Genomic DNA, 15,493 nt, shown 5'->3' on the forward strand with positions numbered 1-15,493 from the left:
CACGACGGGTTTTTTTTTCAAAATCGAAGAGCAGGTTTTGGCTGTTATTTTACTAAGCCTGTTATCATCTAGAACCACAGTAAATTTATGGTCACACATATGATCCTTAGAGAAATTGTAGGTTTGTTTCCAGTTTTTTGTTGTGTTTATTTTTTGAACAAGTGTATGTTTAAGATGGTTACCATAACCGCATAGCCGCAATGCTACACAACCGCAGTAGACGGGTTGGAATTCTGGTGCAAGCTCCGCATATGGATAAATAACGTAATAGTCCGTTTAGCCAATCAGGCGAGGCTTTATATTTATAGCTTGGTGAAGGTAGATTTCCCGCGATCCCGTAACATACAAACATGCGCGTGATGCTGACGGATGAGGCGGCATGCTGAAAACAAAACAAATGGATTGTGGAAGGTAAGCTTTAACAGAGAATTAAACGTATTTTATCTGTAATATTTGCTAAAATTATAAATAGCGACTGAAATAAGGACGACGGATCGATCCGGATAATGTAAAGAGCATCCGGCAAACACACAGTCAAAGGTGCCTGGCTCCCCAGTTCTCGCTAGGTATTTCCATTCTCGTCATCGCATGTGTAGGCCTTCTTGTCAATACGTGCACACGAATTTTCAGATATTTTTATGGAAATAGCATGGTACACTGCACACACTCGAGGACTTCAAGGCACGTCATTCCTCAAGTAACCCTTGAAGTTCTCATGCATTCGTTTTGCCAAGGACGTATAAATCCTTGGTTTTGTTTTGCACAGATCTTTTTATTAATAATTAATTTCATTCACACTCTTGCACCCCTTAAGATCAACCTCGACTTAATCGTCATTATCATGTTGACGGCGTCGTGAAAACCAAAGAAGAGTGTCTTCTATTAGAAGATATTACTTTTCTCAGGTTGGGCACAACCCTGCATATGCATATGGAATATCCTGCATTTTAGAAACAGTTACCCAGAAATGAAAACACATTAGTACAACCCGTTACAATACACTCTTTCCCCATCTCTGTATGTAACCATAGGCCACGGCCAGCTAACGGCCAATATGGCGGTTGGCTATGCATAACTGAAAATGATTTTTGCTGTGAAGAATGCTATAATGTTGTTTTAAAAAAAATATTTTCATAAATTTTAATGGTGTCATAATTTTAGAATGCCTTACGACTGATTTAAGACTATGTTTGTGCGCTTAAGTAGCGGGATTTGACCTGGTTGGTCATCAGTGACCAGGTAGCTCAGTCGGTAGAGTAACCACTAGTGTTTGGAGGGTACTGGGTTTGAATCCCAGTCTGCCCGCTACATTTTCTCCTCTGCTGTTAAAGAATTGGCACCCAACTAAATAACCCGCGTGATGGTTATTGGAGGGTCCCGGGTTCGAATCCCGGTCTGCCTGCTACATTTCTCCTCTGCTGTTACAGAATTGGCACCCAACTAAATAACCCATGTGGTGGTGTTTGGAGGGTCTCGTATTCGAAAAAGGAGGGAGGAGTGTAGTAGGATTGGACTGCATGGATCAATCATCGGTGACCAGTTAGCACTCAGCTAGTGTTTGAAGGGTCCCGGGTTCGAATCCCGGTGTGGCTGCTACATTTTTTTCCCCTCCTGTTACACTTACATGCACTAATAAATTTTAAACAAATTCATGCATTTTTCTTTCTCAGAATCCTGTATTTGGTTAACTTCTTGATTAGTCAAATGGGTAACTGCATCAGTGTAACATCTAGCAAATGATTATACAATAAATTTAATCACTGCCTCTGCCAGGATTTGAACTCGGGACCTCAGGGTTACTAGTCTGACGCTCAACGGATCAATATATTCACAGGGTTACATCAGCATGTTACTCAAATGCAAAACTGCTACCCAGATGGAACCTGTTAATTTATAGGAGTGACTACTATCGTCTACAATTTTAACCATTGCAATATAATGCTATTGCTATCGGGGAAAGCACTATTGCGATAGATCATGATTGAGAGCAGTATCCGTAACCATGTTTGCTGTTTGATTGTATGCATTTTATCGTGACTGTTACACTGTAGTCTGTTACTGTAAGACTACCAAACCTTTGAGTTTATTTAGCTACAGAATAATATCTGACTATTAAAACTATCGATAGCTTATTAGCACACTGTCAGCTTTTGTTATCGACTTGTTGAATTTTCCATCGATTGATCAAATAGACAATCGCAATATATCGATATAGTCCAATATTTTGTTACACTCGTATTAATTTATCAAAGTGAATTTGCATGACAGGCTAATCGTACGGATACAGATGCGATGGAGAGAATTGGTACATGTCGAGAAATGGTCGCTGACCAGTAAAGGCCTGTAGCGTACCTAATCATTGTTGATATTCAGTCTGGATCTTTGATACTAATGCATGACTTGTAGTTTGGCCCTAAATGACCTTAGTTGTCGATCCCATGGGCCGTTAAACTCAAACAAACAAACAAACAATTGAAACATATATTATCTATATTTAGCAATGATATATATCATATTGTAACATATATTATGTGTGCATAGTTTACATGTGCATATATCTCAGTCATTTCAAGGCTTTAATATGATCGATTAGATTACACCTATAATTCTTATCATGTAATCATGCGTATCAAATCATGTTACCGTATCTTATACATTTCACATTAAGTCTGTATCATCCATAAGACTGGATTATTTAGGGTAATGTTTATTACATAAAGGCTTAGGCCTGTAGTTGCCAGTTTTCTCTTATTTCCAGTTAAAGCCAAGGGAATTGATCAAAGAGCAAGAGCGAAAGCTTATATTAGAAAGGTAACTGTCTCATATTTATATTTTCAGTGTCAAAGGTCCACATTTCACTTGTGGTGACGGAATTGCCGCTGTCAGGGAAACTAAGCGTGAAGGAGCGAGGAAGAAGCTGGCACAGTGTGGAGTACGCTGGAGCATTATTACAGTGTACCGACAAAGTAACGCTGGCACAGGATGCTCAGTACTTTTTCCGGCAATTCCGCTGCGCCAAGTAGAGCGGTGGCCACCCAACTATTAATTGTGTAAGCCTCTGGATATATACATGTAAACACATACAGTATATAAATAAACACATGCTGAAAGAATAAATGCTAAAAGATCACTGCATCTGTATCAGGATATTTGTCATATTCACCAATGCATCTCAAAGAATGAAAAGCATTTGCAAGTTTACAGTGACAGATTCATGTGCCATGAGTACAGAAAGAATAAATTTATGGATGACTTTTTGTGAGATTTATTTCGTCCACAACTTAAATTTTGGTTTTCTTATAAACCTAGTGTCCCCTTTGTTACATTTTTAGCCCACCATCATCAGATGGTGGGCTATTCAAATTGCCTTTCGTCCGTGGTCAGTCCGTCCGTTAACAATTCTTGTTACTGCTATTTCTCATAAAATACTGAAGGGATCTGTCTCAAATTTCATATATATGTTCTCTTAGGGCCCTCGTTGTGCATATTGTATTTTTGGGGACTGATTGGTCAACAAAATGGCTGCCAGGCAGCCATCTTGGATTTTGATTGTGAAAGTTTGTTACTGCTATTTCTCAGAAAATCCTGAAGGGATCTATCTCAAATTTACTATGTAGGTTCCCCTAGGGCCCTAGTTGTGCATTTTGCATTTTGGGACCAATTGGTTAACAGGATGGCCGACCAGCTTCCATCTTGGATTTTAGTAGTTAAAGTTTGTTACAGCTATTTCTCCGGAAGTACTTAAGGAATCTTTCTCAAACTTCATATGTTGGTTCTCCAAGGGCCCTAGTTGTGAATATTGCATTTTTGGGACCGATATGTGAACAAGATGTCCGACAGACCGCCATCTTGAATTTCGGTAGTTGAAGTTTGTTACCACTATTTCTCAGAAAGCACGGAAGGGATCTGTCTAAAATTTCATGTGCAGGTTTCCCTACGGCCCTAGTTGTGCATATTGCATTTTGGGACTGATCGATGAACAAGATGGCTGATAGGCCGTCATCTTGAATTTTGATAATTGAAGTTTGTTACCGCTATTACTTAGAAAGTACTGAAGGGATCTGTCTCAAATTTCACATGCAGGTTCCCCTAGGGCCTAGTTGTGCATATTTGTATTGTTGCCAATATGAAAGTAGTTAATTAATAAACCTATAGATATACAATTCGGAATATCCACAGTATTAATTAGAATAAGGTTAATAAAAAAAAAATGTACAACATGTGGTTTAGTCACACAGTAAGACATGTAATGAACACACTCATAAAATAGCAAATTCATTGTTACCTGTAATAGAATAACGAACTATGCATAATTACAACAAAAATATTTATAATTGGTCCTTAGAAGTTCCTTATATCCGTGATTTACTGAATTTTGCTTTGTAGAACCTTGTAATTATTATAACAGAATTAGCCTTACTAAATTGTTCATTTTTTTTATTTAATCAAACTTAAAATCTATGTGTTGGAAGCAGTTCTATTTCTTCGAATTCTCCTTTATGTATGGATTGAACATGAACACTTGTTTTTAATTCTTTACTTACAGGACTTACCCACTGTCTGCAATAATATATTTTTAGACAACAATGTATACACATGAAGTTCTGGACGATGGATGGATATATAGTTTCTGGCCGATCGTCTTCACATGAACAAATTAAAGTGAAGGCAGGGTATGTTAATTTATTATATTAATTTATTAAACATGACTGATGCGCACATGTTATTTAATTGTTCATCTCTGTACACATACCAATACAGGTTCTTTCTTAAGTACCCAAGGCTAGTAGTAGATTTAGTTATAGTGTACATATATCAAGTTCACAGCCAGACATCATTTGGTTCACATGTTATAAAGGAAAATCATACAGCAAGTCTACAAATTGTGAACATGACATCTTGTAATCAGTTATGTAGATATCATTAAATCATGATCAATATGCTTGTTTTGTACATAACTAATACATGTGCATATATATATATATATATATATATATACACAAAAAATAATTGGAAATCTGTACAAAATGTATAGAAAATTGCCCAAGTGATTGTCAGACAGTGCTCCACTAGGGCACATAGGCACCATTTTGTACCTGACCAAAAGGTATATTAATTAGGCCGGGTACTATTTCGTTCTAGTAGTGTAGCAGACCACCATTAAGCTCAGGGTTTGATCCCAACTGGCATTGTGGTGCTGTAGAACACTCAAATTGGATGTAAGAAGAAAGAGATAACCTGGATTGGTGTGTGTTTTAGGGTGAACACATTTCAAAGGGGAAATTGTTAAGTAGTATAACACGTTTTAAATGTAAATAGGCATGTAGAGATACATGTTAGAGTTGCTTTTTAGCTTTGCACTACGAGGAAATTCCCTTTCGCTCAGTCAGTAGAGAAACAACCAGTACGCGTGCCGGAGGTCACAGGTTTGATTCCTGCTGAGGCACACTATGCTCTATAGGCCTAAGCTAGTTACTGGTCAAGCTACTGACTCTAAGGGGAGGATCTTCTTAATGCAAATTAAAGTTAAAATATGTCCATATCACTGCATACAGCATTTACAAATATACAGTACAGTGTTTAGTCAGTTAAGTGAAGTTCATTGCCATATATTTACATTTTCACTGCAGTCCCACTATGTAACCTTACCAAACGCAGTTGGCAGTCATATAGACAATGAACTTCAAGCGCTTATCATGACGTCATTATCATTGTGACGTCATAATTGCCGTACCAGCGATCACGAAAGAAGGTTGTTCAAATGGCTGTTCCATCCATGATGATAACCAATGATTATTTCATTAAAGAATTCCTTGGCATTTCATCATAAAATTGTAACCAAATGTAAATATAAGCATTGAACGTCTTTCAGTTGGCATTCATAGCTATAATATGAATGCCAACTGGACAGAGGCAAATTCAACATGAAGCGATAGTGCGCTTCATGGAATTTGCCTCTCGCCAGTTTGTATTCATATTGGCTATGAATGCCAACTGAAAGACGTGCAATGCTTAAGTGACTTTTAACTCATTCGCCACTGAAGACACATTTGAATGCTTTGAATTCAAAATCTGAAACAGTTCATGAACTTTCAGGATTGAATGAGTTAATTAATGTAAGCATCGGACTGTATTCAGTTGGCTATTATAGGAGTATGAATGTCAAGAGATTTTGCATCTATAATGAATAAACATTTCTCCCATGCATACATCACAAGGATATCTCATGGTTGATAGGGAAAAGATACATGTAACTAGACAATTATGTGATGTCCTCAATACATGCTGCGTGCATTGTCAATGATGTCATCAATTTGATGCCTAACAACGTTCCTGTTAAAATGGCGTGATGAAAAAGCTGGAAAGCCACGGAAATTTCATATTTTATCTACTTAGTATGGGAGAAAAAGAATCAAATATGGATCTGTCAAGTGGACAAAAATATTGGAACCCTTGCAATTGGCAGGCCTCAGGTTGACAATCACTTTTATTCGTGGTCATCTATTGTCGGTTGTGTGTCTGCAAACAATTTACATTTTCGACTTCTTCTCCAAAAGTACTGAAGCAAATTCACTAAAACTGTCTATAAAGTAAAAGCCAATCAACATTTTGAATTACTGTAACAGTATATGGTACCCAACTGCCATGGGGCTGTGAGATGGGCAAAAGGGGAAAATTGACTAAACTTTCAAAACTCTTCTTATCTACTCACAGATGTGATGAAATTCAATGCTGTTAAAGATTGATTGGTCTATGAGGTCCTTTACAATAATTGTGGATTTTTAGGTCCTGGAATCTCTCATATTTATTTTTCTCTGAGGAGATAATATTTATTATAATTTGTACAGGGAAAGCATATCTTTAAGCATTATTTGTTCAATTTCCATCTGAAATAGGTCAAATTTGGTAAAATGAAATAGCATTTTAACATATAGTCAAACTGGACCAAAATAATCCCAGGGGATTGATGGGCGACCAAAAAGTGTCAAAATGACTTCTATTGCAAGAATCACCTCAACTGAGTCAACGCACAGATGTAATGGAATTAATTTAGTACTTTTCATAGCATGAGAAGTCAAATCAATGCAACCAGCTATACTGGTACTATAGATAATAAAAGTTTTTATTTTTCTCTTAATCATTTTACAAAACTTAAATGTGCTCACATTAGTCCTCAATGACATCAAATGAGGCTGATCGGTGCATGCATATGGAGCCGAATAGTCTTAGCATATCTTTGTGACTTTCTGTATCAAAACTCATGTGTATGTTAAGGCCCATGGTTTCTCTTTTTGTTTTGTGACTAATATGAAAAGGTGTATGAATAATTTGAGTTTGACAATGATATTCAAAAATCTTATTGCATAATGTGTATTTTTCCTTGTTTTTTCAGTCAACCTCTTTGAAGACAATGAGAAAGTCTCCCAGTTATCCAAATAATATCACAGGTCAACACTGCTGATATTTCTAAACTTTTTGCTTGGATCACAAGAAATGACAATCCAGACGTTTGATGGCTCTTTAAGAAATTATATGATCAGGTAAAAAGGTGTTTTAATTATTATTCTCACATTTGGGATATGAAAGTAACTTTCCATATCACCCTAATACTGCATATTGCATTTTGGAACCAGTCAGTCAACAAGAGGGCCGACAGGCAGCCAACTTGAATTAGATAGGTGAACATTGTTATTTGCTACTTCTCAGAAAGTATTGAAAGGATCTGCCTCAAAATAATATGTAGCTATATAGGCTTCCTTTTGCATTTTGGCACCGATAGGTCAACAAGATGGCCGATAAGGAGTCATTTTGGATTCAAATATTTTAAGTCGGTTTCCGCTATTTGTCAGAAAGTACTAAAGTTTTAAATTTCATGTGTATGATCCTAGATGTGCATATTAATTGTGTTTTGGGACTGATTGGGCTACAAGATGTCCAACAGTAGCTATCATGGATTTTGACAATTGAAGTTTGTTGTTAATATTTCTGGAAAAATTACTGAAAGTTTCTCTGAAATTTTATATATTGATTCTCTCGGTCCTTAGATTTCTACCAATACAGGGTTTTCAAGATTCCAAAATGAGATGGATAAAGTACTACAATTTACCAGAGATTAGTCCCACCTTCCGGTGATAATGACATCATGAAACTCGTGTCGAATGATGACGTAATAATCACCAGATGTTGGGATTAATCGAAGGTAAATTGTACTTTACCCATGTTGTTTTGGGATCTCAAAATCCCTGTATTGCATTTTTGCATGTAAATGATCAGGAAACAACATGATTGATATATCTTTTATAGTATTAAGTGCCTGATGTGTTATGGCGGCCGACACAATGCCAATGGTATTGGTTCTGGGATTTTACTGAAGTGTGAAATTTTCTATTTAGTTTGAAAATAGATGTTTTATTTTAATAGTTGAAGTTGGTTACTGCTATTTGTCAGAAAGTACGAAAAGGATATGTTTTAAATTTCATGTGTAGGTTCCCATATGACTCTAGTTGTGCATATTGCGTTTTTGGACTGATCAGTCTACAAGATTGCCAAAAACTGTGACTTTTGATTAATTATCATGAGAAGGTAATGTTTGTGTAGCCTGCAATGTATAAGGTAATAGGGATAGTATTTTACCATATAGGTTTAGTTCTTGTTTCAGGAAAGTATTTTTCACATTAAAGCAAGATGGCTGACAGGAACTGTCTGTTACCGCTGATGATGGAATTAGTTTTGTATCTTAATGCAATGGTTACTATGGTCTGTTTAGGTGATAGATTTCAGAATCATCTGATTTTTCAACTTCCAGAAAATTTGTACATGTATGTAAATCAGAAGATGGTACCATTATGTGATGGCAGACAACCATCTGACAAAAAGGTGTTACTTGAACAGAAATTTGACCAAACTATGTGTTTTGTCAGTGACAGAAAAAACGTTAGTAACATAGAAATTTATCAATCCTTATTATTTAATCCTTATTATTTATCAAATGAATGACAAAAAGGTATCACTAAAATGACAACTCAACAATATGCACAGGAGGATTGACACAAAGAAAGTGGCTCGAATTATCAAATACATTTTCTTCTGGTGCCTCATAAATTCCAACAGGTTATATAATTACATGTGTATTTATGAGTAATTTAATTTCATATGTTACACTCCTTTCTATTGATTGGAGGTGTAAGGTTATTTTTCCTTAGACCAAAAGAATTGTACGTTGAGTATTATGACGTCATACATTAATTAGAACGTGGAAAATTTTAAAGCAGCAGTCATTGGCCGAACCAAACTATTGACTAAGATATGCTACAAATCAATTTGTTTTATTGTAAAACTAGATAAAAGTATGTAAATCAATGCCTCGTTAGTACACTTACTTTTTTCAATTTATATTGTAAGGATTATTCTCAAGATGAAGTTTATGAAATCATAGACAACAATCAAATGGACTTTTTTTTCATAGACACCTCGCCTGTATGATGAATGCTCAATGGCCAGTGAGTTAATGTCATGGCGCGTCATCAGTCAGTCGTCCGCTGTCTGTCTGTCAACATTTCTTTTAAATCACCATTAGTGATAAAGTTCTTCATTAATTGTAACCAAATTTTTTATCATTGATTCTGACCCAAACCCCCCTATTCCCGGGGCAGGAGGGGTGGGCCCAATATGGGAAATAGAGGTAAATCCTTTACTAGTAAACCGCCTCTATATCTAGTCATAGTGTTCTGCATGGAATGTAACCAAATTTGGCTTGGAATATAAATATATCCTTTAGGGAAGGGGAACAGAGTTTGCATCAATTTTTATCTGACCCTTAGGGAGAAGGAAGGGCAAGGCCCAATAGGGGAAATAGAGATAAATCCTTTAAATCGCTACTGTATAGGATTTCATAGAACATGAATTCATTGGATTATAACCAAATTTAGCCAGAAACATCTTCTGAGGAAGAGGAACAGAATATAATTTTGGCTCTGACCCTCTCGAAGAGAAAGAGTGGGGCCCAGCAGGGAAATTATAGGTAAATCTTTGAATTCCTTCAGAAAAGAAACAATGATCCTGTATTCAGAACATTACCGTACTTGGCATTACAAACCGGGTGAACGATAAAGACCTTCTGGGCCTCTTGTTTGTCTATGACTTTATAAGCCCGAAAGATACTGAGAATAATCCTTAACTACCTGGAAGCTGTTAAAGATACAAAAAATAACAAACAAACATACTAATATGTACAATAGGTGAATCATAGATTCTTTACCTCCAACAAATTGTAATTTTCATCTCTCAAAAACGGATCAGATTTATTAGTATATAATTTCTTTACTTTACACTTTTACCATCATTTAAATGTTTGAGCTCTATTTCTTTTCAGAATAAAAAAAATTGCAGTATAGAGGTTCCCCAACACATGACTGTTGTTTATCATATTTATCAAATTCGGGATAGTTAATTTTCAAATTTTGAAAAGACACAAGCTTTAGGGAGTGTCTTTTACGAAGGACTATGTATGGTTTGGGGCCTTTCTGACCCTCAAATCCATGAAACTTTCAAAACTATTATTTAGTGATTAATTTGTTGTATTTAAAATATTTAGTACATTGCTGATTCAACTATAATGATTGTTTTCTTATTTTGCAGCTGCAGTTGCCATGGTAACCATGCTAAAAACACAAATTTTGAAAATTTGAAAAGCAAAATATGGTCAAAATTCCCACATTTTCATATTTTATGCATAGGTTGAGTGGTTATCATGGCAACTGAAACTGCAAAATTAGAACACTCATTACAACTAAATTCAGGATGTACTAAATATATCAAATCCAACAATTTAAATACTAAATAATAGTTTTGAAAACTTGGTGAATTCAAACCATATATACCGGTAGTCCTTTGAAAATTAACTAACAAGAGTTTAGATAAACATGATAAACAACAGTCCTGCGATGGGGAACTTATTTATCCCATAACTTTAACTCTATATGTATACTGTGGTGATCATTTTCTCATCTTCATTCAGGGAAACTTGCCACAATATAATAATATCTTTCCGCCATAAAATATAGTGCCTAAATAGAGAGCCAATATTTTATTGTTTAATACTTTGAATAAGCAGCTACTGTTAAACAGTAATAACAATGCTATTTAAAAGAAAATGCGCTATGAAAAGTATCCCATCAATCCTTGATAAGGGCTTAATGAGGGATTCATTCCAGCGTCTAGCATAAATGTGTTTGTTTTTAAAAAGCTTTCTGTTCATTGACAAAAATATGGTGATGGTACATTTCTATTTTATTAATTGACAAATGACGCAATTGGTCAAATTTTTGATGCAACACATAGCATTAGTATTATTGCTATCTGGTATACTTTCCCTACAATAACATCTAGTGGTGACCTCTTGAACCATTTCATTCATAAATTCCCAATTTATTGAATAATGTTCCTTTGGACCACTCAGAAGGCGGCCTTTTCATTACTGCGCATGCAGTTACAGTAAGGCAGTCATGGGAAGATGTCGGCCACCATATAGGATCATGTTGAAAATTGATGCGTAGGGTTTAAAGGAATGCTTAACAACATGCCTTCTGGGGGTTGGTGGGGGCATCTGTAATGGTTCTCGTTATAATCAGTACCTTATTATATGAATTAATTTATTTTCCAGGATGCTTTGACATGAAATGAACCATGTGTGACAGAAGAATGAAATGAACCATGTGTGATGGAAGAGTTTGCAGGAAATACTGAAAACATATACATATGTAGAAGCTCCAGTAAAAAAAAGCATTTGAAAACTGGCATTATTGGCCTGACATCCAGTGATCCAACCCATGTGATGTTTTTGCCTGTCACTATTGCATATAACCAGACTGTTCCATGCAGGAAATTACAAGAGCGGAAAATAGACTGATACAATGATGTTATTATGTTTGTTGTAGCACATTTTCGACAACAAAATAAGTACCTAAAAATTGTGTGTCAAAATCCTATTGTTATATTAGTAGTAGAGTTATTTGTACATAAAATTTGTACATCTACAGAATCCAGAAACCAATTAAAATTCCTTCCTTCTGTGATTAATAATTACACAGTCAAATGAATCTATATTGTTACAATTCAATTTCAACAAATTTTATTTCAAATATTATTTGAAAAGGGATTGAACAACAGGCATAGTCTATATAAGTTCTCTCCCTAAGTTAAAACTAGTACATAGCAAGATATATAAGTTAAGAAACGCAATGTTTTTTACAATATATAACAGTATAAATATATTATAGTTATCAGATACAAGATTTGAATGTGGAAGTTTGTAGATTGCTTAAAACTGTATGTATATAGAAGATAATTGCCAGGTTTTAAAAGGTTATTGGTACTGAATCCAGTATTCAATGAAAGGTTTCCCTCCACCCATAGGATACAGACCAAAAAATGTCCATATCGGCTTCCTAGCCATTGGTCATCACCAATGAGGTTTGGATTCTGTATTTAAAGTAAGATTGTTAAGGGGAGTAAATCAGTTTTGCTGTATTTATGAATACACTTTGAAAGATTTTTAATAGTACATATAGGTTAAGCTACATTTAACTGTTATATAATTATAGTAGTGTAGGGGGATTGGACTGGGTCGATCATCGGTGACCAGGTAGCTCAGTTGGTAAGAGCACTCGACTAGTGTTCGGAGGGTCCCGGGTTCAAATCCTGGTCTGGCCGCTACATTTTCTCCTCTCCTGTTACAGAATTGGCGCCCAACTAAACAACCCACGGTGGTGGTGTTTGGAAGGGTCTCGTGTGTCTTCAAGGGCGAAGACTTCGAGAAAGGAGGGAGGAGTGTAGCGGGATTGGACTGGGTCGATCATCGGTGACCAGGTAGCTCAGTCGGTAAGAGCACTCGACTAGTGTTCGGAGGGTCCCGGGTTCGAATCCTGGTCTGGCCGCTACATTTTCCCCTCTCCTGTTACAGTGTTAGAAAATATAGGACAATAATAAGATGATGATTAAGTCAATCCATCTCCAGAAAATTCATATTAATGTTTATAACTAAAAAAATAATTTAATCATCACCTAAACAACACTGCATAGTAATTGTTATAATTAATACATAATGCATACAAGTATAAAGTATCAATATTGTTACAATGATATACTGTATTCATGTACAAGGTTCCAACGTTTTAGTATTAAAGGGACAAATCAGTCTAAGAGAACATTAGAAATTTTATATATGTCTGAAATAAACCAGTTATTATGGAAATTGGATAAGTTAGTTTTACTGTGATATGCCCAAAAAAGTCCATGGTGGTGAAATGTGTGTGAAGTGTTTAAACTCGCTCATTGTTCACCATTACACATTGTGGACGAACGTCTTGTATGCCGAACCCTGGCCATTGCTCGTATAGTAATGCAACTTTTGTCCAGAACTACTGAAATCGCTCTAGGTGCATGCTCCTGTCCAAAAACCCAATTTCATGAACTCCTTGGTGGTTATGTATTGCATTTGTTTAACTTTTGTGACTTTGGCTCTTGTGTGGGTACAACATACATAATGTACATGCTTAATTAAAATGCTATAATGATAAATCACAGAACAAAGGAATGTTAATTAGTATAAGGATTCAGTAGATTTGCAAACAGAACGTTTTTGACATGTACACATTTTATGTACAAATAAATCTACTACAGCTACAACAATAAGGTGAAATCAGTTGCGACATCATTGTATACTATCAAGAGTGTATACAGTGTATAAAGAATGTATAAACTAAAATGTACTATCAAGAATGTTAAAAATGTACTATCAAGAATGTATATCAAGATTGTATAAACTAAAATGTACTATCAAGAATGTATATCAAGAATGTATAAACTAAAATGTACTATCAAGAATGTATAAACTAAAATGTACTATCAAGAATGTATATCAAGATTGTATAAACTAAAATGTACTATCAAGAATATTATATCAAGAATGTATAAACTAAAATGTACTATCAAGAATGTATATCAAGATTGTATAAACTAAAATGTACTATCAAGAATGTATATCAAGAATGTATAAACTAAAATGTACTATCAAGAATGTATAAACTAAAATGTACTATCAAGAATGTATATCAAGATTGTATAAACTAAAATGTACTATCAAGAATGTATATCAAGAATGTATAAACTAAAGTGTGTACTATCAAGATTGTATAAACTAAAATGTACTATCAAGAATGTATATCAAGATTGTATAAACTGAAATGTATATTTGCTAGATTTTTTGTTGATAGTTGTGGATATGATGTTTCCATTTCATAATTATGAGATTTTATAGAAATAATATCATTGATAAAGTGATAAACTAGAAGAGGCTGTGCCCAATAGGGGAAATTCTATTAAGTTACACATGTAGTATTAAGTTATCTATATTTTGTATTTCTGTATTTGTGTAAATCCAAAAAAAAACCTATAAGCTGATAATCAATATTTTGTAATTTCCAATTTTTAGCACTAGTTATGATGTCATAAATTATTAGTGTCACTAGAAACTTTAAAGCATTCAAGAACATTCAGTAGATAATTATGAGGGTTGGATGCCAAATGGACAATGGCAGATTTAATAAAGCATTAATGAACCAATGCCAATCAAAAGCACTGTTTAAATCGACTTTGGTGAACCATTAGAAACAAGATAATGGAAATAGATTGCTTTGAAGCCATGAACTGATGGTTTTAATCAGATTGTGTAAATATTACTGTTTTGTCATAATTTGCAACATAATTGAGATACAAAAATCATTACATTGCCTCTTATAATTATGAAAGAAATATTATAATGACAAAATTATAATGACAAAATTATTGATAAATTGTGTATATAAATTTCTACACATATTCAATAAAAGGTGTTGCTAATTTAATGTCTCTTTGGTTTCATTTTTAGGTCATCTGACCCGAAGGGTAAGGATGACCTATTGTCATCATGCATCATCCCCCCTGGTGCACGTATACCATGCGTTAACCTTTCATTCAAACTTCTTCTTTTCAATAAAAAAAATGCCCAATGTACTTATATATGGCCTGTGGCATACTGGTATAAAGGACTACATTTTTTTTTTCTTCAAATAAATGACTTGACCTTCATTCAAGGTCACAGGGGTCAAATAGGCAAAAAAACCATATTATGAATTATTAAGAGGTCTGGTCCCGACTTCTCGAAGTGCAGACTTGAGTCTAAACGTTAGTTTTTCTCCCTGATTTTTTTTACTTATATTTGTTCCTGTAGCATGTCAAGTTTGTTCAGATGACTGATTTTCACTTTGGTTGGCGGATATACCAGTATGTAAGTTTGGGTACGAACTACATACTGATGAGTAATTGAAAAAGAAATAATTCCTTGTTTGGGCAGTTATTTTACATATATACCTGTAACTACGGACACATATACGAACGCAAAATCCAATAATGCAATTTTCCTGTTATATACCGGGTATATAGTCGATATGTCCTT

The 15,493-nt window shown here is 34.9% G+C and overlaps 1 long non-coding RNA gene across 1 annotated transcript; it reads left to right on the forward strand.

Annotated features, from left to right (window-relative positions):
- Nucleotides 1-213: 213 nt before the first annotated feature.
- LOC138321722 (uncharacterized) lies at nucleotides 214-14,825 on the forward strand. The gene is made up of 5 exons (XR_011208354.1): nucleotides 214-411; nucleotides 2,839-3,050; nucleotides 4,547-4,673; nucleotides 7,394-7,541; nucleotides 11,663-14,825. It is a non-coding gene; the product is annotated as an uncharacterized lncRNA (long non-coding RNA).
- The last annotated feature ends 668 nt before the right edge of the window (nucleotides 14,826-15,493 follow it).

Source organism: Argopecten irradians, chromosome 4 (assembly GCF_041381155.1).
Source record: "Argopecten irradians isolate NY chromosome 4, Ai_NY, whole genome shotgun sequence".
NCBI lineage: Eukaryota > Metazoa > Mollusca > Bivalvia > Pectinida > Pectinidae > Argopecten > Argopecten irradians.